At 38.7% G+C, this 8,761-nt stretch overlaps 1 pseudogene; it reads right to left on the bottom strand.

Annotated features, from left to right (window-relative positions):
* Window positions 1-897: 897 nt before the first annotated feature.
* LOC148700123 (putative auxin efflux carrier component 1c pseudogene) lies at window positions 898-2,312 on the bottom strand (annotated as a pseudogene).
* Between the last annotated feature and the right edge of the window lie 6,449 nt (window positions 2,313-8,761).

Genomic DNA, 8,761 nt, shown 5'->3' with positions numbered 1-8,761 from the left:
GGTTTGATTTCAACATCAGCCTCAGATTCTGGGAGGAGCTCAGTAGGCCCATCCTCATCTAAGGTCAGAGAAATGAAGATTAGTAGCCAGCATAAGGTGGCCAAATAGAAATTGTAAAGTCTATAGAGATAAAAATTGCACCACGCTGCTTTAGGCAATGAAAATAAGCAACATTGGCGGGGATGCCTTTTTATCTTTTTGTTGGGTGAAGTGCTCAAGCCTTTACAAATTTACAACCATTTGTCAGGTGTTGTCAGGTTCAGAAGGTAACATACATCATGGTTATTGAGAAACCACATCTAATATACAGTAAATAGTGAGATGGATTCAACAGTATGGTAATTTCCGAGATAAACATAGAGCAAATTTTATGTAACTTTGAATGCGATATTTATGTCCTACCTTGAAAAATAACCAAGAAGCAGCACTACATACATGTGGCTTCCTTTACTATAGAAATAAACATGATATATACCATCAATAACAGAAGGATATCTATCTATTTACCATCAGTAACAGAAGGAAGGGTAATGCAATACTAATAAACCAAATGATCTATCTATCTATCCATCTATCTATTTACCAGATGATCTTACTAATAAACCAGATGATCTATATATCTATCTATTTATCATCAGTAACAGCAGGAAGGTCTATGCAATACCAATTAACCAGATGATCTATCTATCTATCTATCTATCTATTTATCATATGATCTTACTAATAAACTAGATGATAGATTAATCGATCTACTGCAATCAATGCATCTAAACTAAGAAGCAAAACTACATACATGTTGATTCCATTTCTACAGAAATAAACATGACATTTATCATCAGCAACAAAAGGAAGGGTCCACAGATGAAAGAGAAAGCACATGCATGCATGCATGTACGTCTATATCTTCAACAGGGATAAAACATAAAAGTAGAACATAAACCAGAACAGCAAGTACTCGCCTTTTGGGTGAGCAGCTCCTCCGTGCTCATTTCCAAATTCTACCCCTCTAAACACATGAATCCCTCCATTCGACGCCGGCGAGGCGCTGGAGCTCCAAACAAACATGTGCAAATCCTTGCCCCCTTCCGCGCCGTTCACCTTCTTCTTTGCACCCCCCGGCGAGAGCTGCTCGGCGTCCGGCACCCCATTCCCGTTCGGAATGCCCGCCGCCATGCTCTGCTCGTCGAAAGCCCCACTCCCAAAATTAGAATGCCCTGAGCTCACTCCACCGGCATTCCTCCCGTTCACCATTGAATAGAAATCAGTGTGATCCAACCTAGACCCCCCCGGCGTCGGAATTGTCGATGACTGAAGCGAATATATATCGGCATTTGATAGATCGGACGGCCAGCGTGTGATGGGCACGCTGGAATTCGTCCCGCGGGAGCATATCTCCGAGCGCGAGCTGGCGGACTTCCTCACCGTGACGTGGAGCTTGCCATCGTCTCCGACCTCGGCCTCGGTCTGCAGCAGCTCCTTGCCGTCGAGCGAGATGACGTCGGAGGCCACCCGGAAGGAAACTATGGACCCGGCGGTGTCGGGGAACTCCTCAATGATCAGAAGCTTAGCTCCCCTGTACTCGAACAAGAAGAGCATCAATGTGTACCAAATTATGCATTGGAGAACAACGATTTGGACCATTAGGGTCCCCGAGGCCGGGCCGTACATTGCTTCCAATAAGGGAATGCCCACCACCAGAGTGTTTGGAAGTGTGGCAAGCGAGAACAGAGTCACGGCCCACTCCAAGCAGCCCCGGGAGCTAGTTCTAGTCCAAATGGTCAAGACGGTGAGGACGATGAGCTTCTGGAGGATGTCGGCGGCCATGAAGCGGTAGTTCATGGCGTAGGCGTCGTTGGTGGAGATAACGTGGAACGAGAGGAGGGGGACGGCAAAGAGCGCGACGAAGCGGTTGATGCCGGAGCACTGGTCTGGGCTAAAGATCCTCCACCACTTGACAGAGACATAGGCCAGGACCATGGCGACGTAGAGCGGGACTATCGCTTTGAGGATGTCGTGGAGATCGGCAGTTGTGATCATCTTGGAAGAGGAGTTGGAGAAGAGAATGAGCTCTTTATTTGGCTTTGGAAAACAGAGCAAACAGAGCAAAACAGAGCAACAGAGGCAAATGCAAATGAGAGCTATCTCAAATGGGTTCTGATATCAAAAGAAGAAGAAGACGACGAAGAGAGGAGCAACAGAGCTGGGTTTTGCTTCACAAGTCCCTCGAGGCCCGGAAGAGAGGGAGGGAGGAAAAGGCAAAAACCTAGGACGAGGCCCGCCGGTCTGAATTGGAATGAAAGGCGGCTTTTCCAATGGCATTAACACCAGTGAGTTGGTGGTCAATGTGAATGAAAAGAGAAACAAAAATCAGCTTGAAGGCTGCACCAAGCCACCTAATATCCAGCAAAAAAGATCAGAGAAATGAGTTTGCTTTGCGATAACGAGGGACACAGTTTTCTGATGTATGAGATGGATGGCTATTAATAAAAAGAAACTTTATTCCATTCTACGTAATAGTTTTATTTTTTTTAAAAAAAAAATCAACTCTAACAGGTAGGAATTAAACATTTGTGTATCCCACATAATTTTTTTTTTATAAAATATGGAGATATCATTCTCATGAAAAAGTCATGTTTTTATTTTTTTTAAAAAAATCCAACTAAATATGAAGTATTTTTCTGTTTTTTATTAACTTTTTTTTTCCCGCAAACTAAATAAGTCCCTTGGTCCTTGAGGGCAAAATTAATGGGAACTATATCCAATATTTTGAAGACCGAATTCAGATAATTCTAGCTTTTAAGATCGGAATGAGTCCGAATTAGGTTGTTTTTGGTTAGCATGAGGTTTAGTAAAGCAATTTGCTCCTCGATAAATAATTAGGATTGAGTGCTTTAATGGCTAAAGATATGAGCCATCTTGTGTAATTCTTTGCCTACAACTCGTTTTCCATTAAAAATATCTCAAATTAAGTAGCAAATAGATATCTCCATTTTTGATAATGTGTTTATACCGAAATTCACAAACAATCACCTCCAGCAGGGAAATGGTAGAGGTCACAACATGTTGTTACCAAACCCAACTACACCCTGAATCCCACACAAACACTTATAGGTTTCGAGAGAAAATAAAACTATGTTTTTGTCTTGTTGAAAAAAGTTAAATATAGTTGGATTTTTCATGGTTATGTTTCCTTAAAATTGTTAGGATAAATCTCATTTCCTATAGGATGCTTCGCCTTTCTTGTTAGTATTGACCGTACTTAAAAAGATCAAAGTAGATCTTGAAACATTTGATGTATGTGAGATGATCGATAGCTGTGACCCCATGAGAGCATATGTAATGCATGTAAGAGAACTCTAATCCCCATCTAATTAGAGATTCTTACTAATGCTTTGATGAATACACTCTCATGGCCGCTGTAACTCTTCTTTCTTTAAAAGAAGCTTAAGAATTTAGGTGTTCTTTACATGAGTGGTGGAATAGATGTCCAATAGCTAGAGAAGATCCAAACTCAAAAATTTAACCTAGATCCTTGCCATGATGAGTTGTTCTTGTTTCATGATATAACATGACTCATATTTGCATTAAAAATAATACAAGATAGTCTTGCATAATTAAGATGAACTAATCTATGTCATTTATAACCACCAACTTACATTCCATCGTCAATGTTACCGATCATTATAGCACAGAGTTACAAGGGGTTTGGTTTGGCTACAAACTTGAATTGATATGGATCATACACAAACCATCTTTTGGTGTATATAGATCAACCAATTTATTCTTAGCAGACGTAGTTTTTGAATTCATTCGTGTCATTTCTAATCAAGTTCGGCAGATCTAATTGGATTGATTATTTTCACTAGATGTCAAGATCCATACATGACTAAGATGAAGCTTTGAAACCTATATTGCGCTGGTACTCGAATCAAATTTGATAGAGGTCAGGTCAAGGTCCCACTTGCATCTCCAATCTATTAGACGTGTAATGCCGATTTGAATTCAATCATACAGATATGCATGCAACATGAATGCTAAATGTTTATCATTACTTGATGAAGCCCAACTGCTCTATCATGTTTCCAAGTGGCCCATCCAAGCCTACCCTTAATGTGTTTGACTCACCATAGTCTAGATCCAACCCTTAATATCAAGGCTAATAAAGCCAAGACTATTAACATTTGACAGCCCTAGCGAGGGGGCAGTACATGCCTGAAAGAATGTAACCATGCTTGATGCTTCAAACTTCAAGACAGAGAGCTTGCATGTATCCGTTGGATCCAGACTCCAACCACAACTTACTCCCCCAACTCCTCACACAAATGGAAAAGAAAAAGAGAAAGTCGGGGGTCTCCAACCATCCACTCTCAGAGGACGTCCGATGGTTACTGCAGAAGTGTGACATCTTTCAGATTGTGCATATATTTCGGAAGACGAACAGAGCTGTTGATGATTCGCCTCCTTCGCTGCTCATCATTCTAGAGATATTATCTGTATCCGATGTGTACATGTCCCTCCATTGCTGTGGAGTATTTTGTCCTTTAATTCAGTAGGCAACACTCACACGAGACTAGTGTGAGCTGCCGGTGTAATAAAAAAAATAAATCTCCTTTTCAATCTTTTCTATCTTTTAATTATGAGGTGACTGCTGGAATGGGAGAGGATGGAAGCCATTATTTTTTGGGTGCCTTTTTTTTTGATGAAAAATTAGTTTTTTTTATACATAAATAAAATATAAATAAAAGAATAGAAAGAAAATAATTAATTTTTTTCCTTTAAATGGTTTGCTGCAGCTGTTTCTTTCCTGTAGTCTCAACAAATAAAAACGAAAACCCTCCATCGAATGTAACCTTCCGCCTTCTCCCAATCGCAAGGTTTTGTATCATTAATAACTTTAACCAAGGACATATAACTCCTTAATACATTAAAATGGTATAAATTAAATTTTTAAAGAAATTATTAAGATTAGATATTAAAATGGTCTAAATTAACCGAGGGCATAACAGCTTGAGTTAAAGATGGAGGCTATATTATCGTTTAGACTTTTTAAAAATGTTTTTTTTTTGTTAAACTTTTTTAAAATGTTTGATATACTGATATGGAAGCCCACAAAAAATAGTCTTTACACTGCAAAGCCTTATCATAAATTCATTAATAATGGTGGGGCTATGTGCCATTTCTACATTCCAATTTGACCTGGAAAGGGAAAGATATTTTTTTGGCTAGCTCTGAAGGCAAACTTCATGCACAGAAAGTACTTGCTAAAAAAGGCTGGGCAATATATAGTTCAGAAAAATCAACAAGACTGCATGTAGTTTAAAACTAATCCATCATCTATAACAACACTATCATGACAGCAGGAGCAACTTATGCAGATTTTTTTTTTTTTTTTTGGCTAAAACGGAAGTATCATACATAATGTGTATGGATACACCTAAAAAAATCAAAAAGTAATACATCACGAAGAGCACTAAGTAACTCCGCCTCGCCCACCCATAGGTGGTCTCCAAAGTGATCAGCAACAAATAAAGCCATCCAATTCGTGGCCCCATTAGCCTTCCTGAACACATACCTCGCATGGATCACCATCTCGTCACAAACCATGGTCCGGATGTCTCTCAGCAGCGGGTGGTAATCGCCAACCCTACCCAATGCCTGTAGGATCCACCTAATGACTGTCGTAGAGTCAACCTTCAAGAGGACCTCTCACCTCAGCAAAGCATGCCGAATATAGCTTAATCCCAACCAAGCTGCTCTCAACTTCGCCGCTGGCACAGTGGTGTCGAACAAGTGGCAGCCCCTGGCCGCAATTACTTTAGAATCCGGGCTCCTGATAACGAAGCCCACACCTCCACACCTATCATCCTGTAAGATGCATCGGTCGAAGTTGACCTTATGAACTTTTCTTTTGTTTTTTTTCAAGAAACAAACCATGTGGCAGTGGATATGTGCAATCCAACTTCTGGCATATTTAAAAAAAATGGTGGGTAAAACACCAATTACTTGCCAAAATTTTGTTTTCCGTTTCCTTCCATCGTGGTGCCTAGAAAGATGCTGAGGATCCTGAAGGACAGCAATATCCGCATCTTGGTCAGGAATGCTCTCTGTGGCATCACCAAAAGGTGGAATGCTCCTTGCATCTATGGAGAACTGCATGATAGTAAAAGCAAGACAAAATTTTCTGTCAAATAATGACAAGAATCAAAAAGCAAGTATCTAAAGGAATGCTTGTGGCTTGAATCCTAACTTGGAGAAATTCCATCAGCAACTTTCTGGCTACTGCTGTCGATTATTGATGATCTTTTAATCCTGATGTCTAATGCATAACTTTTACCTTTGTGTAGACGCTCTCAAAACTAACAAGTGAATTAAGTGAGAAGACATTCGATCTTGAGGTACGTGCAAATTCTGCCTTCTAGTAAATGCACTGTTTTTTCTTTACATTCATTGCTGATATTCATTTCACTTTTTATGGGTTTGTTTTTAAAAGATCATGTCTGCACTACAGGTGAAGGTGAGATTGGATAATGGCATTACCGATTTTGTTTCTTTTCAGGGTTAAGATGCCTCATTCTTACAAGCTTGATCAACTTTATGCAGATATCTGAAATTGCTGAACTTCAGGATGCTATTTCAATGCTAAGACAGCAACTCAGTTCTTTATCAGACAAAGGCTACAGAAGAGAGAATAGTGCGATTAGTGCATCTTTGGTTGAATCGTCTAAGTGGTGGATCCTTGACTGCAGTACCGCCGGCCTTGGGGTCGGCCCCTCCCGAGAACTCCGTCGCCCTCCCTTGATTGCGGGAGAAGATGGGGAAGGGAAAGCTTCGGGAAGGAGATGAAAAGAAGGAGAAGAAGTTTCGGGAAGAAAAAAGAAGAAGAAGAGAAGGAAAAGAGAGAGAAATGGTGAACTGGTCAGTGGAACTAACTCATCCAAAGAAACTTGTTTTGATGAAAATACTCCAAGTACCACAGGCTTGTCTCATGTGTTTTCTAATGAGGTACATGAGGAAAGTAATAAAGAGTCATCCCTAAACAGTGGAATAAGGAATTTTTATGTATAAGTGATTTCCAAAGGCACGTACGTGTTCGAGCCCTCTTATTTTCAGATTCTTGGCATGATCAACGAAGTTTGAGATTTAACCAGTTCATTTTTCTTAATACTAGTGATTTATTACTACCTAATTTAGTTAATTCATCCGATGAAGCAGGTTAAAAAAGCAGTAGCAGTAAGATTCTATTTAGAGCATATATGTTTGAATATTTCTATAGAATTTGGCTAAAAATTCTGAAGGATTCGTAGGTTGGACTGCTTATTTAATTATGCTTCTATCAACCAAACACTTTCCATCCCAAATCTTATGGAAAGAAAAAAATCTTTATGGATCTCCTTTTTTCATGCAGTCCAAAGGATGGAATTTAGATAGGCTCTTAAAAGATGCAAGGCATATGGGTCATAGGTTCGACTTATGCAAGATTTTTAATATAGTTCTATAGAAACATCCAAACAGATACTCAGATATATTTTATTTTTTTTAATTTATCAGAAATTAATAATAGCATTGGTTATCTTGAAGATAGAATTATTATACATCGAAACTTAATATAAAATCAGTCGCCATCATATTACCACGTCATGGGACACGAACACCTTGATAAGAAGTTTGATGCACTGCTGCACTTATAAAATGAGATTATGGACCATTAGAAGACAATATCCTCAAGAATTCATGGTACTTTTGACTAGAATGTGACTAGATGCAGTTAGTAGAATAATATCTAAATAATTAATTAACATTAAAAAAAATGCAGAATATGAGTGGAAGTCCGAGTCACCCATTGCACTAACCAAAAAGAGTCTATATACATCATTCTTGCAACTCATTTGGTGAAAGTTTAACACTCCTACATGCCCTCATAGATGAGAGTGGTTCTTATTCTTTTTGTTAGAGCAAAAAAATGGGCTGCATTCCGTCACGAGGTATTATCCGTTTTAGAGAGTCCTCCCAATCTTTTTAGGATGGAAGATACCTCTCACGACTTTGTCCAAAAGGCATTTTGCGAGGAAAAAAAAATGAAGACCCTTTATAAGCATAATTCTTTTCACTACTCAAGCGGTATGGGACAAAAGATTTGTGGCCCCTTTACACCCTTAATATTTTTTTTATTTCAAAAATTTGGCTTATTATTACCCTTTATGTTACCCAAATGTTTTCATTAGTTGTAAGTGTTGCTCTTGTCTATTTTAATGCCAAGTCACTGCCTAATGTTTTCAGCGAGCACTTATGATGTCATTCAAGTTTTCCCTCAATGACCCACCAACTCATCCGACCCGAGACAAACAGGTACGGATTTAGTATAAATAAATTTTGGTCATAATCGCCGGACTTGCTTTGATCTATTTACTAAATGGGCTGACTTCAGGTTTAGAGTCCACATCATAAAATACTGAAATATATTATTCATGTTAAGGTTAGTAGTATTTTTTTTTGGGAATCTGTGACATCACAGGATGTATAAGTGTATAAAAGATAAAATCATTATAATAATATAACGTTTGACTCACGTGTATGACAATTTATTTTTTTGGCAATGCGGTGATATATTAGATGATGAAATAATCTAATAAGTTAGCATGATCCAATCTATTTATATTCGAAACGATGAATCAATTCCAAAACAGAATGTATCTTTCTTATATTTATCCATCGATTATATTAAGGAAAACCATTGTGAATTATGTATAATATAAAATATAAA

Source organism: Phoenix dactylifera, chromosome 14 (genome assembly GCF_051530095.1).
Source record: "Phoenix dactylifera cultivar Ajwa chromosome 14, Ajwa_hap1_PhDact_Kaust_v1.1, whole genome shotgun sequence".
Taxonomy (NCBI): Eukaryota; Viridiplantae; Streptophyta; class Magnoliopsida; order Arecales; family Arecaceae; genus Phoenix; species Phoenix dactylifera.
This window is presented reverse-complemented; position numbering and strand designations above follow the sequence as displayed.